This window comes from Poecile atricapillus, chromosome 30 (assembly GCF_030490865.1).
Source record: "Poecile atricapillus isolate bPoeAtr1 chromosome 30, bPoeAtr1.hap1, whole genome shotgun sequence".
In the NCBI taxonomy this organism is placed as follows: Eukaryota; Metazoa; Chordata; class Aves; order Passeriformes; family Paridae; genus Poecile; species Poecile atricapillus.
Window position 1 is genome coordinate 3,712,596 of NC_081278.1, and position 7,500 is coordinate 3,720,095.

Below are 7,500 nucleotides of genomic sequence, written 5' to 3' on the forward strand. Positions count from 1 at the left end.
CCCCGAGAGGGAGGGAGGGAGGGAGAGGGCCTTCGGAAGCCGGCGGCGCTCCCTCCCCCGTCCGGGTCCGAGCAGATGGCGGCCCGGCTTCCACCTCGCTTTCTGCTTGGCTGGCTCGATCAGCGGGGCTGCCGTCTGCCTGCAGGCTTCAGTGGGGCCGGCCGGGGGCGAGCGGGAAGGAAGGCGCCGTCGGAGCGAAAGCCTCCGAGAGAGAGCCGGCGAGAAAGCTTCCTCGGAAAGGGAGGGCGCCGAGCCTCAAGCTGCCGGCGGCCCCGTCGGCCCGCTCCTCAGCCCCCGCAGGCGTTGTCCCCGTGCCGAGCGGCCGGCCGCTTGGGGAGCCGCCTGGGGCGTGGGTGGGTCGGGGCCACCGCCGTCGGCCCCAGCTGTCGCCCAGCAGGGGGGCGGGGAAAGCCCGGAAGGCGGTGCCAGGCAGGGTGACGTCGCAGGGCGGGGCCGCCCGGCAAGCGTCGCCGACCGGGGGCGGGGAAAAGCCCAGAAGGCGGTGCGCCGCGGGAGCCGGCGGCGAAGGGTGGTTCCGTGCCGGGCCCGCACGAGGCGGGCCCGGGGCCGACGACCTCCGCGGACCGCCGGAGAGCCGGCATGAGCAGGCGGCCGCCCGCCCGCCGCCTCTGCCGGCGATTCGAGTCCAGTGACGCGGGGGGCCGGCGGCTTCCAGCCGTGTCCCACCGCACGCTTCCGCCTGCTTCCATTCTCCCGCTGTCCGCCCCGAGGTGCGGCTTGCTGGCTGGTGCCGTGTCTCTGCTCCCCGCGGGGTGGGGACGCCCCGTTGCCGGTCGAGCGCGTCGGCGGGCCGGGCGCGGGCCGCGGGCTGCCCGTCGGCTCGGCTGGGAGGCGTCTGGCCGCGCAGGCAGGAAAAGAAATCCGATGGGCCGAGAATTTTTGATCCCGGCGAAGCGTTCGTGTGCCACCCCGACACAAGAGCCGTCCTTTCGGGAAAAGACAAAAGAAGAAGGGAAGGGGTGGGTGCGCGTGTGTCTGTGGGTGCGGGCGTGTGCGCGTGCCCGCGTGCGTGAAAAGAAACCAAAGAAAGAGACGGTCAGAAATACGCCTCGGCCTAGAGAACGGGAATATCGGGCGGGACGGGGCTGCCGGAGCTATCCGACGGCCGAGGGGCGCACAGGTCTCCCGGCTCCGGGGCCGGCGGACGCCGCCGGGCACGTCGTCAGAAGCCGCAGGGGCGGCCGGCGTGGAGCCGGCCGACAGGGCTACCCTGGTGGCGGGCGGGACCCACCCGGGAGGTTGGGTTCACCGAGGGCCGGGGCCGGGGCCGGGGCCGGGGCCGGGGCTGGCCAACAGGTCTAGCCCAGGGGCGGGCAGGCGGGCGTCCCCGGGAGGCCGGGTCCGCCCAGGGCCGGGGCCGGGGCCGGGGCCGGGGCCGGGGCCGGGGCCGGCCGACAGGCCTGGTCCGGTGGCGGGACACGAGGCAAACTTCAGAGGGGTACCCTTGTCCCCCAGGCGGGGTAGACCTGTGGTCCCCAACCGGGGTAGACCTGCTGTCCGCGGTCGCGGTAGACCTGCTGTCCCCGGCCGGGGTCGACCTGCTGCCCGTGGTTGGGGTAGACCTGCTGTCCGCGGCCGGGGTCGACCTGCTGTCCCCGGCCGAGGTAGACCTGCTGTCCCTGGACGGGGTAGACCTGTTGTCCCCCCGGCCGGGGTAGACCTGATGTCCCTGGACGGGGTAGACCTGTTGTCCCGCGGTCGGGGTAGACCTGTTGTCCCCCCGGCCGGGGTAGACCTGCTGTCCCTGGACAGGGTAGACCTGTTGTCCCCGGCCGGGGTAGACCTGATGTCCCCGGCCGAGGTAGACCTGCTGTCCCTGGACGGGGTAGACCTGTTGTCCCCCCGGCCGGGGTAGACCTGATGTCCCTGGACGGGGTAGACCTGTTGTCCGCGGCCCGGGTAGACCTGCTGTCCGCGGTCGCGGTAGACCTGCTGTCCCCCGGCCGGGGTAGACCTGCTGTCTGCGGTCGCGGTAGACCTGCTGTCCCCGGCCGGGGTAGACCTGCTGTCCCTGGACGGGGTAGACCTGTTGTCCCGCGGTCGGGGTAGACCTGATGTCCCTGGACGGGGTAGACCTGTTGTCCGCGGCCCGGGTAGACCCGCTGTCCAAGGTCGCGGTAGACCTGCTGACCGCGGCCCGGGTAGACCTGTTGTCCCTGGACGGGGTAGACCTGTTGTCCGCGGCCGGGGTAGACCTGCTGTCCGCGGTCGCGGTAGACCTGCTGTCCCCCGGCCGGGGTAGACCTGCTGTCTGCGGTCGCGGTAGACCTGCTGTCCCCGGCCGGGGTAGACCTGCTGTCCCTGGACGGGGTAGACCTGTTGTCCCGCGGTCGGGGTAGACCTGATGTCCCTGGACGGGGTAGACCTGTTGTCCGCGGCCCGGGTAGACCTGCTGTCCACGGTCGCGGTAGACCTGCTGTCCGCGGCCCGGGTAGACCTGTTGTCCCTGGACGGGGTAGACCTGTTGTCCGCGGCCGGGGTAGACCTGCTGTCCGCGGTCGCGGTAGACCTGCTGTCCCCCGGCCGGGGTAGACCTGCTGTCCCCGGCCGGGATAGACCTGATGTCCCTGGACGGGGTAGACCTGCTGTCCCTGGACGGGGTAGACCCGCTGTCCCCCGGCCGGGATAGACCTGCTGTCCTTGGTCGGGGTAGACCTGTTGTCCGCGGCCCGGGTAGACCTGCTGTCCACGGTCGCGGTAGACCTGCTGTCCGCGGCCCGGGTAGACCTGTTGTCCCTGGACGGGGTAGACCTGTTGTCCGCGGCCGGGGTAGACCTGCTGTCCGCGGTCGCGGTAGACCTGCTGTCCCCCGGCCGGGGTAGACCTGCTGTCCCCGGCCGGGATAGACCTGATGTCCCTGGACGGGGTAGACCTGCTGTCCCTGGACGGGGTAGACCCGCTGTCCCCCGGCCGGGATAGACCTGCTGTCCTTGGTCGGGGTAGACCGGCTGTCCCCGGCCGGGGTAGACCTGCTGTCCCCGGCCCGGGTAGACCTGCTGTCCGCGGTCGCGGTAGACCTGTTGTCCGCGGCCCGGGTAGACCTGTTGTCCGCGGTCGCGGTAGACCTGTTGTCCGCGGTCGCGGTAGACCTGTTGTCCGCGGCCCGGGTAGACCTGCTGTCCGCGGTCGCGGTAGACCTGTTGTCCGCGGCCCGGGTAGACCTGTTGTCCGCGGCCCGGGTAGACCTGTTGTCCGCGGTCGCGGTAGACCTGTTGTCCGCGGCCCGGGTAGACCTGTTGTCCGCGGTCGCGGTAGACCTGCTGTCCCCCGGCCGGGGTAGACCTGCTGTCCCCCGGCCGGGGTAGACCTGCTGTCCCCCGGCCGGGGTAGACCTGCTGTCCGCGGTCGCGGTAGACCTGCTGTCCCCGGCCGGGATAGACCTGATGTCCCTGGACGGGGTAGACCCGCTGTCCCCCGGCCGGGATAGACCTGCTGTCCTTGGTCGGGGTAGACCGGCTGTCCCCGGCCGGGGTGGAGCTGATGTCCCCGGCCCGGGTAGACCTGCTGTCCGCGGTCGCGGTAGACCTGTTGTCCGCGGCCCGGGTAGACCTGCTGTCCGCGGTCGCGGTAGACCTGTTGTCCGCGGCCCGGGTAGACCTGTTGTCCGCGGTCGCGGTAGACCTGTTGTCCGCGGTCGCGGTAGACCTGTTGTCCGCGGCCCGGGTAGACCTGCTGTCCGCGGTCGCGGTAGACCTGTTGTCCGCGGCCCGGGTAGACCTGTTGTCCGCGGCCCGGGTAGACCTGTTGTCCGCGGTCGCGGTAGACCTGTTGTCCGCGGCCCGGGTAGACCTGTTGTCCGCGGTCGCGGTAGACCTGCTGTCCCCCGGCCGGGGTAGACCTGCTGTCCCCCGGCCGGGGTAGACCTGCTGTCCGCGGCCGGGGTAGACCTGCTGTCCGCGGTCGCGGTAGACCTGCTGTCCCCGGCCGGGATAGACCTGATGTCCCTGGACGGGGTAGACCCGCTGTCCCCCGGCCGGGATAGACCTGCTGTCCTTGGTCGGGGTAGACCGGCTGTCCCCGGCCGGGGTGGAGCTGATGTCCCCGGCCCGGGTAGACCTGCTGTCCGCGGTCGCGGTAGACCTGTTGTCCGCGGCCCGGGTAGACCTGTTGTCCGCGGTCGCGGTAGACCTGTTGTCCGCGGTCGCGGTAGACCTGTTGTCCGCGGCCCGGGTAGACCTGTTGTCCGCGGTCGCGGTAGACCTGTTGTCCGCGGCCCGGGTAGACCTGTTGTCCGCGGTCGCGGTAGACCTGTTGTCCGCGGCCCGGGTAGACCTGCTGTCCGCGGTCGCGGTAGACCTGCCGTCCCCCGGCCGGGGTAGACCTGCTGTCTGCGGCCGGGGTAGACCTGCTGTCCGCGGTCGCGGTAGACCTGCTGTCCCCGGCCGGGATAGACCTGATGTCCCTGGACGGGGTAGACCTGCTGTCCCTGGACGGGGTAGACCTGCTGTCCCCCGGCCGGGATAGACCTGCTGTCCTTGGTCGGGGTAGACCGGCTGTCCCCGGCCGGGGTGGAGCTGATGTCCCTGGACGGGGTAGACCTGTTGTCCCGCGGTCGGGGTAGACCTGTTGTCCGCGGCCGGGGTAGACCTGCTGTCCGCGGCCGGGGTAGACCTGCTGTCCGCGGTCGCGGTAGACCTGCTGTCCCCGGCCGGGATAGACCTGATGTCCCTGGACGGGGTAGACCTGCTGTCCCTGGACGGGGTAGACCTGCTGTCCCCCGGCCGGGATAGACCTGCTGTCCTTGGTCGGGGTAGACCTGCTGTCCCCGGCCGGGGTAGAGCTGATGTCCCAGGAAGGGGTAGACCTGCTGTCCCCCGGCCGGGGTAGACCTGCTGTCCGCGGCCCGGGTAGACCTGTTGTCCGCGGTCGCGGTAGACCTGTTGTCCGCGGCCCGGGTAGACCTGCTGTCCGCGGTCGCGGTAGACCTGTTGTCCGCGGCCCGGGTAGACCTGTTGTCCGCGGTCGCGGTAGACCTGTTGTCCGCGGCCCGGGTAGACCTGTTGTCCGCGGTCGCGGTAGACCTGTTGTCCGCGGCCCGGGTAGACCTGTTGTCCGCGGTCGCGGTAGACCTGTTGTCCGCGGCCGCGGTAGACCTGTTGTCCGCGGCCGCGGTAGACCTGTTGTCCGCGGTCGCGGTAGACCTGTTGTCCGCGGCCCGGGTAGACCTGTTGTCCGCGGTCGCGGTAGACCTGTTGTCCGCGGTCGCGGTAGACCTGTTGTCCGCGGCCCGGGTAGACCTGTTGTCGGCGCCGGCGCTGGAAGTTCACCAAGGGGTCGCTGTTTTCAGCTGCCTCCAGTTACGTCAAGCTAGGAGGCGGCTAGCGCCACCGCTTTGCCCCGGTCACGTACGCTACGTTCACTTGCAGCGAGGGCGGCCTCGGACACATATCTCCGTATTATGGGAGCGAGGTGACGGGCCGTCTCCCCCAGGCTGTTACCGTGCCTGTGTCCTCCGAGGCGGAGCTACGGGCCGGCCGCCCGGCCGGTCGCCGGCGCCAAGCTCAGAGAGAAACCGAAAGGGAGAGCGCCGGCAAGGGAGGCCCAAGCACCGAGAGAGGGTTGCCGCCTCGGCGGGACGAGTCGCGGGGCTCGTCCTGCTTCCCGTACCTATCCATCGTGCCGATGGGCCAGCTTCGTTTGCGAGGCCGCGGAAGCGCGCTACTGCTGCCAGAGAGAGAGAGTGTGCTGCCTAGGCGGGTCGAGTCGCGGGGCTCGTCCCGCTTCCCGTGCTACCCATCGTGCCCGATGGGCCCAGCTTGTTCCGGTGAGGCCGAGGAAAGCGTGTGCCGCTGCTTGCCAGAGAGAGAAAGCCGCTCGGGCGGCCGAGGCGAGAAGGGAAAAGGGTGTGGAGGAGGCAGAGAAGCCGCAGGCCGGGTCCCCCCCGCTCTGGTCGTGCTGCTGCCGATTCCGGTCCAGTCCCGCCTCCCTCCCCCCCCCACCCCAACCCTGGGGTGGGGAAAAACCGAACGCTGGTGGCTGGCGGGCGAGGCGGCGGCGCCTCGTCCCCCTCATGTGCTCGGCCTTAAGCCGGGGCCCCCCTCGGCGGGGTGCGGTTTTTTTCGGCTGTCGGTCTCGGTGGGGCACGGTGGCCGGCAGCCGCGGGCAGACGTCGGCCGGGGGCGCCTCTGTCGTTGTTCGAGCCCCGTACGAGGCTTTACCCCCCGCCCCGGCCCTTCCCCGAGAGTCCCGAAGACCGGGTTGCCCGGTCGGCCGAGGCTGGCGGCGCCCCGTTCCCCGCTCCCGACCCGCTGTTGCCAGGTGTGAGAGAGCCGTGTGTCGGAAAGGGGCTGCGGGGGACGCCCGGTGGGGCGCGCGGCCTTGCCTTCGGCTTTGCCCCGCTTTTTGCCGCTCCAGGGGCTCGGTGACGGGAGAAGTCGCCCGACGGGAATCGCGGGGCCGGGGTGGCGGCACCCCGTCCCTCGCCCCGAGTTGTTGTGGCCCTCGTCCCCCTTCCTCGGCCTTAAGCCGGGGACCCGCGCTTTGCGGGCGGAATTGTTTCAGGGGTGGCGGCCGGCCGCGGTGGCCGGCCCCTGCCCGCGTGCGGACCCGGACGCGACGGGGAAAAATGTCCCCGGCGAGAGAGATATATGGCGCGGGCGAGGCGGCGGCGCCTCGCCCCTTCCTCAGTTGTCGTGGCCGGTGCGGACCGAGCCACCGTGGCCCGGCGGGCTGCGTCGCGAACGGGTCCCCGCTTCGTTTTCTTTCGCTTTTGTAGGCGTGCGGCGGGCAGAGCGTGGGGGTCTGCCTTGCCGTACTTTTTTGGGTGTGAGGGGTTTCTGCCCCCCTGCTCCCATTGCGGCCCTAAGCCGCGGCACCGAGAAAAAAAACAGCGTCTGGAGGTGTGCGGGCCCCCCCGACCCCAAGCGAAAAGCGAAGGGGGCAGGGAGAAAAAAACCTCGTGGTTGTCGGCGGTGGTGTTGGGGGAGTGAGAGGCGCGGGCCTCGCCCCCACCCACCCCCGGGCCCGCGGCCCCCGTGGCTAGCACGGGTCTTGAGACGCGCGCCATGTGTGCCTTTTTATTTTCTGCTCCTGGTTTGCCGTTCTCTCCCCCGGTTGGTTTTTTTTTTTTTTTTTTTTTTTCCTCCGCGGGGGGGGAAAGCCGATCGCCGCGAGGCCGGGCGAAAAGCCGGGTTTTGGGGCCCCGTGGCCTCTCACGGTCGGTGGCAAACCTTTTTTTGTCGCACGCTTCGGATGGGTTCCCTCGGGGAAGAGGGGAAAGGGGGTGAAAACCCCCCGACCCCCGGCCCCGGCGGGGTGCGATGTCCCATCTTTGCCGTTGTCCAGTTAGAGGGAACCGTTGTCCGCAGATGCGGGTGGGTGGCGGCACCCCCCGTGCGCTCCTCCCGCTGCGATCAGCCGAAATTGTCCCGAAAGCCAAGCGGCCCGCCGGCGTCGGCGGGCCCCTGGGGCGCGTCGAGGAGGCTCGACGGCGCCGAGCCCGCGGGGGCGGTCTCTCGGGGACGAGTTCCCCCGCTCACA